Here is a 21,897-nt window from a genome sequence, read left to right on the forward strand (position 1 = left end):
CCACTGTTATGGTTTTGGCAAGATGGAAAAAATATAAGCTTGGCTTTGAGTCCTGATTCCTTCATTTCTAAATGGGTGACCTTAGGCTCTTTTTTCTTTCTTTACTTTTCAAACTTAGATCATGATCAATCTTAAGGTTGCCACAGCATACAAATCCACGTTAGAGTGCATAGGTGTTCATGAACGATTGGCTGGTTTTAAGCCTCTTTTTTTTCTTAACCACATTTACCTCCTTTCTCAGGCAGGAGCATCCTCAATCTCCCTCCAATAATTCCATCAAAACTGTTCTTGAAGCCATTATCCAGAAAGTAGAATCTCCTGGTTGCCCTTCAGTGGCTGAGGAAGGACATGGTGACATGCTCACAGAAGTTACACCTTGCAGAGGTCACCTACTCTACTACTCAACCATGCCTAAGTGCCCACCTGTGTCCTGGGTTTGGTTAGAATTTCAAATCTCCCCTCTTGTGACTCCTGTAGGAGCCACTGAAAGACTTTCAGCTCTCAGGAATTTCCTTTTCCTTTTTTTCCCCTCTAACTTTAAACATTTTATTTCATATTGGAGTACAGCCAATTAACAATATTGTGGTAGTTTCAGGTCAACAGCAAAGGGACTCAGCCATCATATACATGTATCCATTCTCCCCCAAATAAAATGAAATGGAATTCCAGATCAGAGACCCACAGGACAGAATCTTTCTGAAGTATGCTCTATTCTTTCTACTTCCTATCCCTGCCTGGTGTCGAATCAGTTGAGGGAGAGGTGAACTGAGAAGGCTATTGTTTGTCAGTCGCAAAGTTGTGTCTGACTCTTTTTGACCCCATGAACTGCAGCACGCCAGGCTTCCCTGTCCTTCACTGTCTCCCAGAGTTTCCTCAAACTCATGTCCATTGAGTCTATGATGCCATCCAACCATCTCATGCTCTGTCTCCCCCTTCTTTTGCCCTCAATCTTTCCCAGCATCAGAGTCTTTGCCAATGAGTTGGCTCTTTCTCGGCTCTTTGCCTCAGATGGCCATAGTATTGGAGTTCAACTTCAGCACTGGTCTTTCCAATGAATATTCAGGGTTGATTTCCTTTAGGGTTGACTGGTCTGATCTCCTTGCTTTTAAAGTACACTTCCAGCCTGGCTTCACCTTCTGCCCAGGTTCTTTACCCACGCTTGTTACTCACATCTGCTCCAGCATCCAGAGCAGGTTCACTCATCCTCAGAGCTGAAGAACACACGTGAGGGGTGGTGAGGACAATATTGTATCCAACTATGATGAAAGAATACCACACTGAGTTATTTCTTCATTGTCATTGTTACAATTCTTTAGCAACCTCGCTGGCCTCCCTATTGTCATTCCTGGTTTTCCCAGGCTCATCCACAGGAGTCAGAGCTCTTTTTAGCACCATGTCAGGCCACATACTTACTTACTTAGAACCCATGATTCATTCCTATTGCACTTGGAGTAAAATCTAAGCTCCTTGAAACGTCTTACAAGGCCAAGCATGATCAGTCATAAATATTTCTCAGATCTCATTTCCTACCTTAGAGCCAACCAGGCCTGCTCTTGTCCAGATCCTGAGCTTAGAAGGGCCTTGCACTTGGTTCAGTGCTCTACTGATGCTGTTTTGAAGGTTTTAATAAGTTTTGAACCAAAGGCTTTGCACTTTCATTTTGCACTGGGCCCTGCTATCATGTGGCAGGCTCCGACTCCAGCCATACAAGCCTCCTCCTGTCTTCAAACTGGCCTGACACGCAGCCACTCCTGCCTCAGGAATTGGCCAGTGGCTGCTCCTTCCTTCTTCTGAGAAAGCTCACTTGTGAGAGGTTTACTTGGCTGCTCCTTCTCTTGAGTCTCCCCAGCAGAGAAGCCTTCTCTGATCATCACATCTTCAGTGTCACCTCTCCCCAGACACCAAAGCATTCCTTCAGAGTCTGCATCTCTGTCCAGTGTTATGCTGTAGATTTACTTGAGTGCAACTGGTTCTTGTCCCTGTAGAAGTTCTTCCCAGGAATGGGACATTATCTGGGTTGGTAATTTCTTTATCTCTGGGACCTAACACACTTCCTGGCACATAGATATATCTCAGTTCATTTCTGTTGAGTTAACATGTTCCTCAGTAATACAATGAAAGTTGCCTACCTCACTAGCACACCTTAATCCTATGAACTTGGTTGTGAGAAGAGTTTAGACAACACATTTAGAGATGTGCTGCTTTGCTTTAATTGTGGTCCCCTGGCTTTTCTCAGACTGCCACATATTCCCATTCATCTTCATCTGCCTTTCTCCCTCTTTCTTTTCCCTTTCTCTGATTTTCAGTGACTCTAGTTCTAAGCTTGAAACATTCAAGGTATGCAAAGTTGAAATTAATTTTCTGACTTCAGAGAGAGAAATAAGATAAATCTGAGGAAGCATCAAGATAATCCCCCAATTCACCCTGAACTGGACAATCTCAGCTGGGGGAAATGCAACTGCCTTGGGTCCTGACTGCTGGCCCATGGCCTGGCCACAACTCACACAGCAGCATGGACCTCAGAGCCCAGAGGTGCCTTTGATATCAGCTAGCCCAACTCATTAACATTTTGTGCTCCTTCTGGGTAGAATGAATGTCTCAGGTTAGCGGCTAAAAAATGAAGAGAGGAGGGCAAGGGAGGAGCTGTAAGAGGTATACTCAATTTTTTCTGGCTCGTGAGAAGGAATTGATTTCTTGAGACTACAAGACTAGTTACATGTTTTCTGACTTTCTCTTTGATATTAAATGTCTTTTAATTGAAGGAATGATTGTTGACATGAAAATTTCCAATGTAGTCTGGTATTACGGTCATTCTCCTTGTTCATTTTCAATGAAGTTTTCTACTATTGCTCACTTCCCAGTTTTTAGTCAACACCTATGCTCTCTCTAGATGTGAGTTACCAGTGGTCCTGTGTACCAAGAAGGCAGCAGATGGCAGGTGCCAGGTTATCAGGCTGCACACTGAAGCCTCCAGCAAGGTAAGATGTTCAAAGGTAAGAATGTTCAAAGCCTAGGTATTTTAGAATAGGGGTACTTTGGCAGAGTTCTGGCAACATCTCATCTTTTGTTTTCTTGTCCATTTTGTACCTCAGGGGAACAGAAATGTATTAATTATAATCTTAGGTTCTTGATGTACTCTCATCATTGGTCTACACCCGATCCTCTATGGTTTTCATGTGGATTTTTTGGTTTTAATAATTTTATCCAATTCCCATGAACTCACCACCTGACTCAGAAACTAGAACACTGACAACACCCTAGGCGTCCAGGTGGTCCTGCCCTTCCTGGCCCCTTGCCTTCCCAAACCCCAAACCTTCAGTAGCTACTCATTGCCCTAAGTCTTGTGTTGTGTCCTCCCTTTGTTTTTAAACACATTTCTTTTTTGAAATGTATGACATTCCTATATGTGTTGTCAAAAGCACAACTTGTTTGGGTTTTTCTTAGTGGTGCACAAAGGTATCATATTGTAAGTAATGTTTGGAGACTTGACCTTGCACCAGACCAGATCCTTCTGTACTAGGTTGAGTGGACAGAGCTCTCAACCAGTAGTTGTTTATGGCCCTAAAATGACCTGCCGAGGTGGCGAGGACTGTGGGGGCCCTCATCCCTCCGTGGAGCGGGGCTGACAGCACCAGAACACTCGAGCCTCTTCCTGGGTTTGCCTTTCGTCCAATAGCCCACCTGTGTTCAGGGCAGGGATTCCAGCCACCCACTTTGTGAGGCTGCTGGATCCCCCACCTGTGCAAACACAGAGCTTCCTGTCACCACGTGGTCAGAGCTGTGCAAGGCTGCGGATGCGGAGTTTTGAGTTTTTAATTTCCTAATGAGAACCACTGTAGACCTGGAAAACAGCTGTTATCCCAGGGGCCACGGCACAAAGTAATTCAATTGTGCCTTTATGATTTCTGTCTTGTCCTTCGCAATTTCCCACAAACCTGAAACATGTTTCGCTACTCACTTTCCATGTCAGGGCGATCACAGACTGGGCCTTTGGGGAGACGCTGCAGCATGGAATGGTTTTTTACTCCGCAAATTTCAATTGGAAAGAAGAGGATATTGAGTGACTCACAAAATCATGGTACAACATAAAGATACTGAGGTTGCAAGGATAACCTAGTCCTAAGTAGGGTCCCCTGCATGTCCTCTTATCACTGCTATGATGAACCATTATTAAAAACAGGAGGCTGATGTGTCATAGTAGAAAGAACATGGACTTGGACATCAGAAAAAATATTAATCCAAATCCCACCTGAGTCATTTGCTTGTTGTGTGACCTTGAACCTCTTAGTTAGTTTCCTGATCTCAGTTACTTCCCTACTCCACAGGGTGTCGTGAAGCTTACCTGAGATAAGGCGTGGAGCTCACAAAGCCTGTGACATAGATTGCAAGGTGCTTAATAACTGGTAGCCTTAGGCCAGGCTCTCATTTCCTCACCCTGAGTCTGCCGCAGCCCCTAGCTCCCAAGCCTCATTTCTTCTCCATTCTGATCAGGCATACTTCATGGTCAGATGAATTATCCCAAAGCAGTGCATGTATATATCACATTTTCTCCCCTGCCCTAATCAAACCCACACCCCTAAATAACAACAGAAACTTCTGTGGTTTCCCAATGCCTTCAAGATGTTCAAATGCCTCCAGTTGGCATTTCACCTCAAACACACAGTTTAGAATGAATATACATACCCCATTTGCAGTTGTCTTTTATTATTCCATACCTGAATCCTGTGTTCTAAGCAATTTGTTGCTCTCTGAACATGCCAGATACATGGCAGGCCCATCTCTAGCTCTGTACCCCATATTCATACTCTCCCCGTTACACAGATGGCTTGCATCCTCCTTCTTATTGATATACACTCTGTCCTTTCTTGGAGGTATGAATAAAGTCCCCACCTCTGTACTTCCCCTCCTTCTCTTCTTGTTGGCTATTTAATGCGTTTCACATTGCTTTGTCATTAGTCATCTGTGTACATGGCAGCCAGCACTTGGCTTTGGTCCTACAGAAGATGTTCAAAATGTGTGGTGATGATTGCAAATATAGAAGCTCGCATTTCAAAGATATATCCAGTTAGAAATGCCTTCTTAAATTCACCTGAAATTCAACTCAAAATAATTTCCTCCCAAACTTTTCCAAAATTTTTATTAATAGCCAGATGAAAATTTTCAGGCATTGAGTCTGTGTATTGCTTTTTTGTGTATTCGTATTTTTATTGTTAGTGTGTGTTTGTGTAGGCATGTGCATACATTTGAGTGGTTTAGCTTCACTTCAGACACTAGTGGGAAATAGTCACTTCATTCCCTTCTCTATGGCTGCTCTCAGTTGATAAGCTTTTATCAGATCACACTGGTTATTGAAACATCCAAAATCATACTGGAGTTTGGGAAAGATAACTGAAATAAGAATGAACCTGACAATTGTTGACCATGTCTGCCCTTTAACTTTTCTCCCAGCCTTCCTGCATGGTTTAATCTTGTAATAAAATATACCAAGGTGAGCTGTCTTCCTAGAATTCCCTGAGAGTTGTAGGGGGTGGGTGGGTATGGCATGGGGGGTATCTGGCTCTGTTGGACATTGAGGAAGGGGAAGTTGTTTAAGCTCTAAACTTGGCTGTTCAGATTCCAGGCATTCTCAGTAAGAGTTATACCTAAACTTGAACTTGGACAAAGACCAAAAGATTATGTATTAATACTATACCCCAAATATTTGAGAATTCTGTCAAATTTAAGGTTGGCCAATATCCATGTGCAGAATGGTTTAAAATGATTAAAGAGTGGTATCTTGAGTTAAAGGGTTTTGGTTTTGTTTGTTTGTTTTTTTTTTTAGGAAGCTGTTAATTGGCATTCATTTTTTTCTGCCTAATGCAGGAAGAGTTTCAGATCTGAACTCCAAGAAAGAAGACATTGATCCAGCTGAGAGACTTGCAATCTCTTCGTTGTGCAGAAAATTGGTAAATGTTCTCAGGAGAAAGCTTCCAACAAGAACACTTACATGGGGGGCCTTCTCCTAAGGAAACTTGCTGTGTCACATAGCTAGCAGCCCTTGCAGGGGATTAAGACTTGCTTAGCAATCCAAAGTTACAAAACCGGCCCCAAAGTACAATTAAAGATGGCAGGTCAAACACACACATCAGACTTAGTAAACAATAAGTCCAGATGGAGCTAGTCAGAAAGCTCCAGGAATATTTCTTCAAATAAATGAAACTGATTGCATCCCAATTACTTTTGAATGTATTTAGAGGAGATCATGCAACAGTGTTTAGGTTTGAATTAATGATAAGTCAATAGGAAGCTAAGAAAATTTAAAAAAATTAACTATCATCTCCAGGGAAAAACAAAATGTTACCAAAGAAAGGATAAAGCATGCATAGTGCAGTGCAGAGGTCAGTTTTATATACCATTTGCGTTTGGACTGCAAGGAGATCAAACCAGTCAATCCTAAAGGAAATCAGACCTGAATATTCATTGGAAGGACTGATGCCAAAGCTGAAACTCCAACACTTTGGCAACCTAATGCGAAGAACTGACTCACTTGAAAAGATGCTAATGTTGGGAAAGATTGAAGGCAGGAGGAGGAGGGGACAACAGAGGATGAGATGGTTTGATGGCATCATTGACTCGATGGACACAAGTTTGAGCAAGCTCTGGGAGTTGGTGATGGACAGGGAAGCCTGGAGTGCTGCAGTCCATGGGGTCACAAAGAGTCGGACATGACTGAGTGACTGAAATGAACTGAGCTGAAATATCTTATCTATCCAAAATGACAACATAACCATTATATCCTTGGAAGATGGAAGAGTGGATATCAAGTGTGCACTTGGTATTGTGAGGGTGGGGGAGAAGGAGAAAAAGAGTAGAATATTCATCTTCCAGACTGGAAACTCAATTAATAATGCCCAGGGATGAAATATCAGAAGTATGTTAAACATGTTGTAGTTGCTTCTGGAAAAAAGAAAAGCGAATGGGCAAGATTGTCCTTTAAAAAAATATCTATTTGGATGAACATGCAGGATAGGTTGCTTTAACAAGAAGACCTCAAAATACAGAGGCTTAATTAAATAAGATAGGTATATGTGCCTTTTTTGATATGGTCCAGAGAGAAACAATCTGGGTTGGAAGGTTGGCTTTATAACCCTCAAAGTCTAGCTTTCATCTCTGGGAGAAAGGCAGCCATTCGAGTTTTTGTCATCCCAGCCAGTGGGAAGGGGGAATATTTCAAGGGAATTCATGTACATACCCTGGAGGAACAGACCCAGAAACAGCACACAGCTATTGACCAGATGGTGGGCACATAGCCTGACCAAGCTGCAGGGAAGGCCGTTGTCATATGCTCAGCAAAAACTTAGAAGTTCTATTATTAAAGAAGGTGAGAACTGATGTCAGTGCTCTACCAGTTCAGTTCAGTTCAGTTCAGTCACTCAGTTGTGTTCGACTCTTTGTGACCCCATGAATTGCAGCACGCCAGGCCTCCCTGTCCATCACCAACTCCCAGAGTTCGCCCAAACTCATGTCCATTGAGTTGGTGATGCCATCCAACCATCTCATCTTCTGTCGTCCCCTTCTCCTGCCCCCAATCCCTCCCAGCATCAGGGTCTTTTCCAATGAGTCAGCTCTTGGCATGAGGTGGCCAAGTACTGGAGTTTCAGCTTCAGCATCAGCCCTTCCAATGAACACCCAGGACTGATCTCCTTTAGAATGGACTGGCTGGATCTCCTTGCAGTCCAAAGGACTCTCAAGAGTCTTCTCCAACACCACAGTTCAAAAGCATCAATTCGGCGTTCAGCTTTCTTCACAGTCCAACTCTCACATCCATACATGACCCCAGGAAAAACTATAGCCTTGACTAGATGGACCTTTGTTGGCAAAGTAATGTCTCTGCTTTTCAATATGCTATCTAGGTTGGTCATAACTTTTCTTCCAAGGAGTAAGCGTCTTTTAGTTTCATGGCTGCAGTCACCATCTATAGTGATTTTGGAGCCCCCCAAAATAAAGTCTGACACTGTTTCCACTGTTTCCCCATCTATTTCCCATGAAGTGATGGGACCAGATGCCATGATCTTCGTTTTCTGAATGTTGAGCTTTAAGCCAATGTTTTCACTCTCCTCTTTCACTTTCATCAAGAGGCTTTTTAGTTCCTCTTCACTTTCTGCCATAAGGGTCATCTGCATATCTGAGGTTATTGAGATTTCTCCCGGCAATCTTGATTCTAGCTTGTGCTTCTTCCAGTCCAGCATTTCTCATGATGTACTCTGCATAGAAGTTAAATAAGCAGGGTGACAGTATACAGCCTTGACGTACTCCTTTTCCTATTTGGAACCAGTCTGTTGTTCCATGTCCAGCTCTAACTGTTGCTTCCTGACCTGCATATAGGTTTCTTAAGAGGCAGGTCAGGTGGTCTGGTAATCCCATCTCTTTCAGAATTTTCCACAGTTTATTGTGATCCACACAGTCAAAGGCTTTGGCATAGTCAATAAAACAGAAATAGATGTTTTTCTGGGACTCTCTTGCTTTTTCCATGATTCAGCTCTACCAGCACCTCTGTCAAATTAGCTTTGTAGAACTTTTGATTCTTTCAGCCAGGCACACGCATAACTTTCATACAAGTAAAAACTAAATTTAAGACAGTGCTTAAAGATCATCTTTTGAACAATTGAATTAGTGACTGAAAGCTAGAAACTGGGGTCATGAGGCAGAATGGAGCCCCCTCCCCACAGAATAGACCATGCAGATGGTGTGGAGCCCAAGGATTTTAGGCCTGTTTAATATTATACTTTAGGTCCCTCCACTTCAGGATGCTTACAGCTCCTTTCTTGGTACAAATATATGCTACACATGCTGCAAAGATGCATGGGCACCTTGCAAACCTATGATTTAAGAGTAAATTGTTTCAAAAGAGCAAGACTCTGAAATGAAGAGTAGTGTGTAGGAGGTTTATTGGGGAGTGGTCTTGGGATTACTGTGGGCAAAGAGCGGGAAGCAGGATTGGGTAGGCAGACAAGTTGGGAGTTCTGGATCTGGGACTCATCATCACAAGCATCTGAGGCAAGGGGGCCAGCCCTTCACGACCTATTATTGATCAGTCTTCAGATACAAATTGCCCCAGGAACTTGTAACCTTGGGAAGTAATCTTGGATGAAGGAGCTGTCTTCAGCCTAGGCGATTCCCAGGGAAATGGGGTGGGAGTGGAGGTGTTGCTGAAAGGCCTGCTTCCAGCAGAACTCCCAGCAACTCAGGGAACAAGTCTTTTATTGCTAAAGGGGGATCTTAACAATGTATCAACACATCTGCTACATATGGATCCAAGTAGCTTGTCTCTGGATCCCTGTGAAATCAATCATTTGGATTTGGATTCCAGCAGTGGTGTTTTTGTATTTCTTTATAGTAGAAATTCAATGGTATCAGTCTCATTAGGATGACAGAGGGGTTGGGAAGTGCTAGAGATGTGCATGAAGGCTGCACATGAATAGATAGCAAGCATGCTATTTGACTTAGGTTATATTTTTCCTGGAGGTTGCTTTAGGACAGCTGTTAGGGATTAAAGGGAGGGAGTACCCAGAATACAGGCAAACCAGATGATATCTATGTTTATACTTAACTTTCATCTATGCCTTAGGGTGATTTGTCAACAGTTGCTGATTAACATATAAAGAACTCTTATCAAGAATTTAGGCTTCAGAAGAGCCCAAGGCAAGGGCTTCAAATCATATCTCCATCTGCCTCAGAGAGTTTATTATTTATCACGGGGAGTGTTAGAAGTAAATTTTCACTGGAGAAATGAGTAGTGTTAAGGCATGTTGCCCTCCAAGACTATTTCCCAGTCCTATGTAAGTTCTGGCAGCTCTATTGTGGGGATGGCGACCTCCTACAAGAGGACTTATACCATACCCACACCCAGAGCCCCTGTCCCTGTGGCAGACCACTGCCGACCCGTACCTCCACAGGAAACATTATCAGTATAAGACACTATCAATGGGAGAAAAATCAATAACCTCAGATATACAGATGACACCACCTTTAATGGCAGAAAGTGAAGAGGAACTAAAGAGCCTCTTGGTGAAAGTGAAACAGGAGAGTGAAAAAGTTGGCTTAAAGCTCAACAGTCAGAAAATGAAGATCATGGCATCTGGTCCCATCACTTCATAGCAAATAGGTGGAGAAACAGTGGAAACATTGTCAGATTTTATTTTTGGGGGCTCCAAAATCACTGCAGATGGTGACTGCAGCCATGAAATTAAAAGACGCTTACTCTTTGGAAGAAAAGTTATAACCAATCTAGACAGCATGTTAAAAAGCAGAGACATTACTTTGCCAACAAAGGTCTGTCTAGTCAAGGCTATGGTTTTTCCAGTAGAAGAATTGATGCTTTTGAAGTGTGGTGTTGGAGAAGACTCTTGAGAGTCCCTTGGACTGCAAGAAGATCCAACCAGTCCATCCTAAAGGAAATCAGTCCTGAATGTTCATTGGAAGGACTGATGTTGAAGCTGAAACTCCAATACTTTGGCCACCTGATGTGAAGAGCTGACTCATTTGAAAAGACCCTGATGCTGGGAAAGATTGAAGGTGGGAGGAGAAGGGGACGACAGAGGATGAGATGGTTGGATGTCATCACCAACTCAAAGGACATGAGTTTGAGTAAACTCCGGGAGTTGGTATTGGACAGGGAGGCCTGGCGTGGTGCAGTGCATGGGATGGTATTGGACAGGGAGGCCTGGCATGGTGCAGTGCATGGGGTCAGACACGACTGGGTGACTGAACTGAACTGATGTGGCAGAATTTGATCTTAGATGTGCTTTTGAAATTGTTTTCCTCAAATTGGGACTTGAACCCACATGCCTGGGACTTGAACCCAGCCAAAACCCACAGTCTTCCAACTGAGATCACAGACCTGGTTTCAGGTGTAATGAAGCTCAGGTTTTTGATGTCTCATCACAGAAAGAATTCAGTGAGAGACAAAGTGGTAGGTAAGAAGTGAATTTATTCAGAGAGAAATACACTCCACAGAGTGTGGGCCATCACAGAGGATGAGTGCAGCCTAGAAAGGTGGCATGGTTAGATTTTGTGTGAGTCTTGCCTGACTCTTTGTGACCCTATGGGCTGTATGTAGCCCACCAGGCTCGTCTGCCCTTGGAATCCTCCAGGCAAGAATACTGGAGTGGGTTGCCATTTCCTTCTCCAGGGGATCTTCCCCACCCAGGGATTGAACCCGGGTCTCCTGCATTGCAGGCAGATTCTTTATCATCTGAGTTACCAGGGTAGCCATTTTATGGACTGGGTAATTTCATAGGTTAATGAGTGGGAGGATTATTCCAACAATTTTGTGGAAAGGGTGGAGATTTCCAAGAATTGGGCCATCACCCACTTTTTGGTCTTTTAACAGTTGGCCTTAAAACTGTCATGGTGCCTCTGGGTATGTCATTTTGCTTTCGGATTGAGGATCAAGGTCTAGTTAAGTTGACTTGTCTGCCATCTTTGACCCATTTCATTCTAATCCATTTATGTTGTGTCCTTGGGCTTGTCATTCTTTCAAAAATTGTGCCCTGGCCTTTTCTCGCCTGTTGTTGTTGTTGTTGTTCAGTCGCTCAGTCATGTCTGACTCTTTGTGACCCCATTGACTGCACCACACCAGGCCTCCCTATCCCTCACCATCTCCTGGAGCTTGTTCCAACTCACGTTCATTGAGTCAGTGATGCCATCCAACCATCTGATCCTCTGTCATCCCCTTCTCCTCCTGCCTTCAATCTTTCCCAGCATCGGGGTCTTTTCTAATGAGTCAATGCTTTGCACCAAGTGGCCAAAGTATTGGACTTCAGCCTCAGCATCAGTCCCTCCAATGAATATTCAGGGTTGATTTCCTTTAGGATAGACTTGTTTGATCTCCTTGCAGTCCAAGTGACTCTCAAGAGTCTTCTTCAACACCACAGTTCAAAAGCATCCTGGTGGTGAGTTGGATAAGGGAGAGGACATAGACCTATAACTACTAGAAGCTACCAGTATTTTTCAAAGGAACCTCATAACTGTGAACAGCCAAATTAGCCTAAAGGCTAAGAAAGTGAATGATGCCTCTTCGTTCCAACAATTAACTGTTAAATAATCATAACCTGAGATAAATGTGATTAACAACACATTAGTGCAATGATTGATCATAAAAATAAGCTATCCTGCCTTAGAAATTCAGTGCGTGGTATATGATGTAAACCTGAATTGACTATTCCAGATATTCATTTGGCATTTACATTGTCTCCTCTGTTAGATTTGGCCTTGGGCAGACTCATATATGGCTCAGGCTCTACAGTAAAGTCTTTCATGTGCCTGATAGCATGGCTGTGGAAAGGCCTCCTGTGTGTGAAAAGCCAGAGGATTATAATGGGAGAATACCACAGAAAAGTAAATCTAAAGTCTTGCTTTGGTTGATATGGTCTGGAGGAGGGATGCTTGGCAGTGCAGTTAGACAAAAATCACATCATCTAAATACTGAATACGAGAGTATTAAAAGGAGACAAGAACCACTGTCGATGTGAAAAGAATCTGCAACTCCTGAAACTCCTTCACACAAACCCTGCTACTCAGACAAGGCTCTCCTCATCTTAAACCCTCAAGGACCTGCCCACAGATTTATATCTTGGCTCATGAATCTTTGATTGCCTTTCTCTATTCACAATCCCTCCTTACCCTTCAACAATCCTTTCCTCATATATGAAGATGCCTCCCCAGCTCTGTTGGCCAACATTGACCCCTTGGCTCAAATTCCCTTAACTTTGTCACTAATATATTTCCTGCTTTGTCTTCTTGAGATCCTAAAGTGAAAAGTGAAAGTGTTAGTCTCCATTTGTGTCTGACTCTTTGTGACTCCGTGGACTATAGCCCACCAGGTTCCTCTGTCCATGGAACTTTCCAGGCAGGAATATGGCTATTCACTGGAGTGAATAGCCATTCCCTTCACAGGGAATATTCCTAACCCAGGGATCAAACCTAGGTCTCCTGCATTGCAGGCAGATTCTTTACCATCCAAGCCCCAGGGAAGCCCCTTTTGAGAGTCTAAGTCCCAGGAAATTTTACTATGAAGAAGTTTGTGGCCTTTGCCTCATCTGTCTAAGGCATCTCTGTAATGCCTAATGCAGAGCTGAGAACTCAAAAGTTCCTCAATTAATATGCTTGTTAAGTCCATGGGTTATATCAATAACCTCAGATATGCAGATGATACCACCCTAATGGCAGAAAGCAAAGAAAAACCAAAGAGCCTCTTGATGAAAGTGAAAGAGGAGAGTGAAAAATTTGGCTTAAAACTCAACATTCAAAAAACAAAGATCAGGGCATCCGGTCCCATCACTTCATGGCAAATAGACAGCGGAACAATGGAAACAGTGACAGACTTTATTTTCTTGGGGTCCAAAATCACTGCAGATGGTGACTGCAGCCATGAAATTAAAAGATGCTTGCTCCTTGAAAGAAAAGCTATAACCAATCTAAACAGCATATTAAGAAGCAGAGACATTCCTTTGCCAACAAAGGTCCGTCTATGATTTTTCTAGTAGTGATGTATGGATGTGAGAGTTGGACTATAAAGAAAGCTGAGCACCTAAGAATTGATACTTTTGAACTGTGGTGTTGGAGAAGACTCTTGAGAGTCCCTTGGACTGCAAGGAGATCAAATCAGTCCATCCTAAAGGAAATCAACCCTGAATATTCATTGGAAGGACTGATGCTGAAGCTGAAACTCTAATACTTTGGCCACCTGATGTGAAGAACTGACTCATTGGAAAAGACCCTGATGCTGGGAAAGATTCAGGGCAAGAGGAGAAGGGGACAGACAACAGAAGGTAAGATGGTTGCATGGTATCACCGACTTGATGGACGTGAGTTTGAGCAACCTCCAGGAGGTGGTGATGGACAGGGAAGCCTGGCATGGTGCAGTTCATGGGGTCGCAAAGAGTCGGAGACAACTGAGTGACTGAACCGAACTAAACTGAAGTCCAAGCAAGTGTAAACTCAAAACACTTGAGGATAAGCAAGTGTTATCTCCAGGCTAAGGTAAACTGGAGAAGGCATTCAAATTCAAATGATTTTTTTAAAGAAACTGTGCTAGAAAAAAATACTGTGGTTGATTTGCATGCATCAGGTCTGCAATTCCTGGTCTCTAAGTGATTAGCAAGTAATTTCTGCTTACTTACATTGGGAAAGCAAATTGGTAACTGGAATAGCAGAGAAGCGTTATTTGCTCCATTCTAGACTTCTCCTCTAAATTTAGGTCTGCTCCTGGACAAAGAGATTATCCCCAGACTGTGCAAATGCATCCACCATAAAGGGCCCGTTATGCTCAGAGAAATAGTATCTTCAGGTTTCATCTTGACCCTGAGCCCAGCTCCTTTCCCTCTAGAATCCATGCCAGGCCCTGCTAGGATGTGGTCTGCCATACAGCTGTGGGGGCATGTGTTAGAGGGTAAGTTGGTAGAAGAGTAGAGATCAGTGGACCGCTTCTCTCCATATTATGCTGTTTGGAGGCAGAAACCTACTTGTGCTCCTTTCCTGAGGATTTGGGATGGGGGTGGAGTATTGGCTTTTGGGAGAGTAGAGGAATCTAGGTCAAAAACTAGCTGAAGCAAGAAGGTAGAAAAAGCGTCTTCTGAAAGAAGGCTAAAGATAGAGATACACCTTCAAAGACATGAGGAAATGAGAGTCTGAAGGCAATGGCACCCCACTCCAGTACTCTTGCCTGGAAAATCCCATGGACGGAGGAGCCTGGTGGGCTGCAGTCTATGGGGTCACGAAGAGTCGGACACGACTGAGCAACTTCACTTTCACTTTTCACTTTTATGCATTGGAGAAGGAAATGGTAACCCACTCCAGTGTTCTCACCTGGAGAATCCCAGGGACGGGGGAGCCTGGGGGGCTGCAGTCTATGGGGTTGCACAGAGTCGGACACGACTGAAGCTACTTAGCAGCAGCAGCAGCAGCAGCATGGTGGTTCACACAGTAAAGAATCTGTCTGCAATGCGGGAGACCCAGGCCCAATCCCTGGGTCAGGAAGATTCCTTGTGAAGGGAATGGCTACCCACTCCAGTGTATTAAAAAGCAGAGACATCACTTTGCCGACAAAGGTCAATATAGCCAAAGCTATGGTTTTTCCAGTAGTGATGTATAGATGCGAGAGTTGGACAATAAAGAGAGCTGAGTACTGGAGAATTGATGCTTTTTAACTGTGGTGTTGGAGAAGACTCTTGAGAGTCCCTTGGACTGCAAGGAGATCAAACCAGTCAAACTTAAAGGAAATCAATCCTGAATATTCATTGGAAGGGTTGATGCTGAAGCTGAAGCTCCAATACTTTGGCTATCTGATGCAAAGAGCCGATTCATTAGAAAAGATCCTGATGCTGGGAAATATTGAAGGCAGGAGGAGATGAGGATGACAGAGAGATGGTTGGATGGCAACACCAACTCAATGACCATGAGTTTGAGCAAGCTCTGGGAGATGGTGAAGGACAGGGAAGCCTGGCATGCTGCAGTCAGTGGGGCTGCAAAGAGTCAGACACTACTGAGCAACTGAACAATTACAACCCCAACAACCCACTCCAGTATTCTTGCCTGGAGAATAGCATGAATAGTGAAGCCTGGCGGGCTACAGTCCATGGGATTGCAAAGAGTCAGACATGTCCAAGCAACTAACACTATACTTGGTGATAACAAACAATGGAGATAAATAGCAATATATTGTAGAATTTAAAAAAAAAAAGAAAGAAAGAAAGATGAGGGCAAATTATCTGTCAACTTGCTCTATTGAAGATGTTCATCTAAAAACAAGATCATCTGCGGGAGAAGAAATGACGTCTGATTGTTGTTAGTAACAGTCGTTCGGAGGCCAGGAGATGGGAAGCAAAATGAGTTCAGAAAGAGATTTTTCTCTGAAAACCATTACTCACTGCCCTGCTGCCAAGGTCCTTGAGAGATGGAGTTTTGCTGCTGCAAAACTGTTCACATACAAGGATATACAAGGACAAAATGTCATGGGAGGTAAGCAAGCCTGGTGTCTTCAAAGCCAAAGATACTAAACATACTTACTTTCAAGACTTTTAAAGAGACACAAATGGTCCAAGCAAACTCCCACTTTGGATGCAGATTCACAACATCTTGTGGCAGATGGAAATAGGACTGGGGCAGGGGTTGGCTCAAAATGAAGTAATGTTAAGTTTATCACAACCAAGATAGGCAACACAGGGTTAAGGCCTAGAACAGTACTTCAAATGTGACTGAACTAGATTTAAAATTGAGTGTCATTGAGGAGAGGATCAAGGTCAGAAGCAAGGTTACAGTTCAGTTCAGTCGCTCAGTCGTGTCCAACTCTTTGCGACACCATGAATCGCAGCACACCAGGCCTCCCTGTCCATCACCAACTGCTGGAGTTCATTAAAAGTCACGTCCATCGAGTCGGGGATGCCATCCAGCCATCTCATCCTCTGTCATCCCCTTCTCTTCCTGCCCCCATCCCTCCCGGCATCAGGATCTTTTCCAATGAGTCAACTCTTCACATGAGGTGGCCAAAGTATTAGAGTTTCAGCTTCAGCATCAGTCCTTCCAATGAACACCCAGGACTGACCTCCTTTAGGATGGACTGGTTGGATCTCCTTGCAGTCCAAGGGACTCTCAAGAGTCTTCTCTAACACCACAGTTCCAAAGCATCAATTCTTTGGTGCTCAGCTTTCTTCACAGTCCAACTCTCACATCCATACATGACCACTGGTAAAACCATAGCCTTGACTAGCGGACATTTGTTGGCAAAGTAATGTCTCTGCTTTTGAATATGCTACCTAGGTTGCTCATAACTTTCCTTCCAAGGAGTAAGCGTCTTTTAATTTCATGGCTGCAGTCACCATCTATAGTGATTTTGGAGGCCCCAAAAATAAAGTCTGACACTGTTTCCACTGCACAGAAGTTAAACAAGCAGGGTGACAATATACAGCCTTGACGTACTCCTTTTCCTATTTGGAACCAGTCTGTTGTTCCATGTCCAGCTCTAACTGTTGCTTCCTGACCTGCATATAGGTTTCTCAAGAGGCAGGTCAGGTGGTCTGGTAATCCCATCTCTTTCAGAATTTTCCACAGTTTATTATGATTCACACAGTCAAAGGCTTTGGCATAGTCAATAAAACAGAAATAGATATTTTTCTGGAACTCTCTTGCTTTTTCGATGATCCAGCGGATGTTGGCAATTTGATCTCTGGTTCTTCTGCCTTTTCTAAAACCAGCTTGAACATCTGGAAGTTTACGGTTCACGTATTGCTGAAGCCTGGCTTGGAGAATTTTGAGCATTACTTTACTAGCGTGTGAGATGAGTGCAATTGTGCGGTAGTTTGAGCATTCTTTGGCATTGCATTTCTTTGGGATTGGAATGAAAACTGACCTTTTCCAGTCCTGTGGCCACTGCTGAGTTTTCCAAATTTGCTGGCATATTGAGTACAGCACTTTCACGGCATCATCTTTCAGGATTGGAAATAGCTCAACTGGAATTCCATCACCTCCACTAGCTTTGTTCATAGTGATGCTTCCTAAGGACCACTTGACTTCACATTCCAGGATGTCTGGCTCTAGGTGAGTGATCATACCATCGTGATTATCTTGGTCGTGAAGATCTTTTTTATACATTTCTTCTGTGTATTGTTGCCACCTCTTAATCTCTTCTGCTTCTGTTAGGTTCATACCATTTCTGTCCTTTATTGAGCCCATCTTTGCATGAAATGTTCCCTTGGTATCTCTAATTTTCTTGAGGAGATCTCTAGTCTTTCCCATTCTGTTGTTTTCCTCTATTTCTTTGCACTGATGGCTGAGGAAGGCTTTCTTATCTCTTCTTGCTATTCTTTGGAACTTTGCATTCAGATGCTTATATCTTTCCTTTTCTCCTTTGCTTTTCACTTCTCTGCTTTTCACAGCTATTTGTAAGGCCTCCCCAGACAGCCATTTTGCTTTTTTGCGTTTCTTTTCCATGGGGATGGTCTTGATCCCTGTTTCCTGTACAATGGCACGAACCTCAGACCATAGTTCATCAGGCACTCTATCAGATCTAGTCCCTTAAATCTATTTCTCACTCCACTGTATCATCATAAGGGATTTGATTTAGGTCATACCTGAATGGTCTAGTGTTTTTCCCCACTTTCTTCAATTAAGTCTAAATTTGGCAATAAGGAGTTCATGATCTGAGCCACAGTCAGCTCCCTGTCTTGTTTTTGCTGACTGTATAGAGCTTCTCCATCTTTGGCTGCAAAGAATATAATCAATCTGATTTCAGTGTTGACCATCTGGTGATGTCCACGTGTAGAGTCTTCTCTTGTGTTGTTGGAAGAGGGTGTTTGTTATGACCAGTGCATTCTCTTGGCAAAATTCTATTAGCCTTTGCCCTGCTTCATTCCGTATTCCAAGGCCAAATTTGCCTGTTACTCCAGGTGTTTCTTGACTTCCTACTTTTGCATTCCAGTCCCCTATAATGAAAAGGACATCTTTTTTGGTGTTAGTTCTAAAAGGTCTTGTAGGTCTTCATATAACCGTTCAACTTCAGCTTCTTCAGTGTTACTGGTTGGGGCATAGACTTGGGTTACTGTGATATTGAATGGTTTGCCTTGGAAACGAACAGAGATAATCTTGTTGTTTTTGAGATTGCATCCAAGTACTGCATTTTGGACTCCTTTGTTGACCATGATGGCTACTTCATTTCTTCTAAGGGATTCCTGCCCGCTGTAGTAGATATAATGGTCATCTGTGTTAAATTCACCCATTCCAGTCCATTTTAGTTCGCTGATTCCTAGAATGTTGACATTCACTCTTGCCATCTCCTGTTTGACCACTTCCAATTTGGTTTGATTCATGGACCTAACATTCCAGGTTCCTATGCAATATTGCTCTTTACAGCATCGGACCTTGCTCCTATCACCAGTCACATCCACAACTGGGTATTGTTTTTCCTTTGGCTCCATCCTTTCATTCTTTCTGGAGTTATTTCTCCACTGATCTCCAGTAGCATATTGGGCACCTACTGACCTGGGGAGTTCCTCTTTCAGTATCCTATCATTTTACCTTTTCATACTGTTCATGGGGTTCTCAAGACAAGAATACTGAAGTGGTTTGGGAGACCACTAAGAACCAGAATGAGAAAAACTTTTTTCTGAAAAATTTATGAAGTTTAATGAGTTGCCACTCTGATGCAATGAAGAAAACATTCAGTGATGTGACTAGCAGTGGACTTAGGGTCTATCCTGAGACTCCCAACTATGACCTGAGCAGGTATTGCATCAGGAATTATTTGGTGTTTCATCTCTTTGTGACCCCATGGACTGTACAGTCCATCGAATTCTCCAGGCCAGAACCCTGGAGTGGGTAGGTAGCCTTTCCCTTCTCCAGGGGATCTTCCCAACATGGATTGAACCCACGTCTCCCACATTGCAAGCTGATTCTTTACCAGTTGAGCCACAAGGGAAGCCCATTTCATATTTAATGAAATGCATTTGTAGCAAGTCAACTCCTACAAAACATGGTTAAAATATTCTCCCTGGAAATAACAGAGACTTTTGTCCTAAATTTGACTACTCATATTAAGCAATCTGAAAAAATATGGTGAGACTTGGCACCCTCTGAGGCATTGCTTAGTGAGAAGAGAATGCTTTTAAGTCTCCTAGGACTCTGTAGAACTCTGAGCAAAGGTACAGACCTCTAGGCTTCCTGGAAGCTCTGTGTCTAGCCAAAGCACATCTCGCTTTCCCCTTTTTATTCACCATCAGAAACTAAAATTCTTCACAATTCACAGATGCAAATATGATTCACACCTTTCTTACCAAGCAATCACAGCAACTGGACTTTGAAATTCAACTTAGAGGAAGAGATAAGTCTATTTTTAATCAGAGAAAAACATGAAATAGAATGAAAATCACTGCCCAGGTCCTGTTGAATATGGACTAAAACCACTCTTGAGGTGATCATTAATTTTATGGGAGTGATGTATACCAGAATCAACTTCCATGTCACTTTTTAATCAATCAATTAATCAGCAAGTCTGAGGGGAGTGTGAATGCTTTGTGTTCTCTCTGCTGCTCTGTACAGATACCGGAGAACAGTGTTACTGTGTCTTAAGTGAATGATCAGGGCTGGATTCAAGACATTTTAAACACAGAGTTGAAACTATCAGGTATAGGGAAAGAAATGCACAATGACTTAACTGCTTCATGAAAGGAAAACATGCAGTATGTTTCAGTGTCCTCATTTGATGGTATTTCTTAAGGATTGTGCCAAACTATGGTATGTTTGAGAAAAATCTTTAAATTTAACTTTTTTTCTGACCAACATGTGTGCAACTAAAGAAAAGCACTCAGAAATGCATTTTGTCTGCAGTTGATTCATTTCATGTATTTTTCTTGAAATCATTATGCATTGATATTTTTGCAAAAATGTATTTTTGAAAACCCTGATTTAAGATTATTACACTTTAAAACAACTTTCTCTTCTCAAGCCTATTTCACATACCAGAGCAAAAGTTTTCTTGCACAAGCATCATTTGTGTTAGATTGGAAAGGCTTGAATTTATAAGTTGTATTAAAGAAACAACTAAACTTTGAAATTTAACCCTCTTACTTGCTGTTGTTAAGACTATAATATCCCCATAATTAGGTTTTTAAAATAATATTTGCTGATTTTCTTTAATGTATAAACTATAAAGAAGATACTAATAATGTTCTATAAACCTACCCATAGATAACCTCTGATAACATGTTTTTAAAAAATTAATTCAGGTACATAATTCAAGCATTACAGAAAGTTGTAACGTGAAAAGTAATATTCTCCTTCTTCATTTGATCATTCTTACCCTGTTATTGGTAGTTTCTTACAGTTCTTTTAGAAAATATTTTGCTCATATATCAAAGCATGCATTGCACAAAACATGCACACACACACATGCACATATATAAATTTTTTTCACAGAGGGGATCACACAATTAATACCCATAGTACTTCACCTGCCTTATTTTCACATGAGATGTCTTGAAGAACGTCCTCTGTTAACGCAAATAGGTCAATTTCATTTCTTTTAACAACTGCAAAGAATCCTGTTCTGTCAGAGGCTATATATATGCTATATATTCTACAATATATTTCAGTAGCCCTTTATTGGGCTTCCCAGGTAGCGCTAGTGGTAAAGAACCCACCTGCCAATGCAGGAGACATAAGAGATGCAGGTTTGATCCCTGGGTCGGGAAGGTGCCCTGGAGGAAGGCATGGCAACCCACTCCAGGATTCTTGCCCGGAGAATCCCATAGACAGAGGAGCCTGGCAGGCTACAGTCCATGAGATTGCAAAGAGTCGGACACAACTTAAGCAACTTAGCATGTATGTAGCCCTTTATTACTTGGATTTAAGTAGTTTCCAGGGTGTTTTTTAATTAAATAAAATGCTGACTGAAGATCTTTTCATAGCTAGACTTTTAAAATATACACACACATATATATATATATGTCGGAGAAGGCAATGGCACCCCACTCCAGTACTCTTGCCTGGAAAATCCCATGGACGGAAGAGCCTGGTAGGCTTCAGTCCATGCTAAGGGTCGGACACGACTGAGCGACTTCACTTTCACTTTTCACTTTCATGCATTGGAGAAGGAAATGGCAACCCACTCCAGTATTCTTACCTGGAGAATCCCAGGGACGGCAGAGCCTAGTGGGCTGCTGTCTATGGGGTTGCACAGAGTCGGACACGACTGAAGCGACTTAGCAGCATATATATATATGTGTGTGTGTGTGTGTGTGTGTGTGTGTGTGTAATAGCTAATTAAATTCCTAGAAGTAGAATTTTTTAGAAACTAAGTTTTCTTTTTCAGTCTATTCTAATCTTTTATGTTGCCTACAATTTGGAGGAAGGAAAGCTTTCTAATTT

The 21,897-nt window shown here is 42.6% G+C and overlaps 1 long non-coding RNA gene across 1 annotated transcript in view; it reads left to right on the forward strand.

Moving 5' to 3' along the window:
- Positions 1–21,897, forward strand: part of LOC138988959 (uncharacterized) — a 71,760-nt gene that overhangs the window by 49,354 nt on the left and 509 nt on the right. The window contains exons 2-3 of the long non-coding RNA XR_011465226.1: positions 2,891–2,978; positions 5,863–5,945. This is a non-coding gene — a long non-coding RNA (uncharacterized lncRNA). The remainder of the gene's footprint in view (positions 1–2,890; positions 2,979–5,862; positions 5,946–21,897) is intronic.

The sequence above is a fragment of the Bos mutus genome, chromosome 8 (genome assembly GCF_027580195.1).
Source record: "Bos mutus isolate GX-2022 chromosome 8, NWIPB_WYAK_1.1, whole genome shotgun sequence".
NCBI lineage: Eukaryota > Metazoa > Chordata > Mammalia > Artiodactyla > Bovidae > Bos > Bos mutus.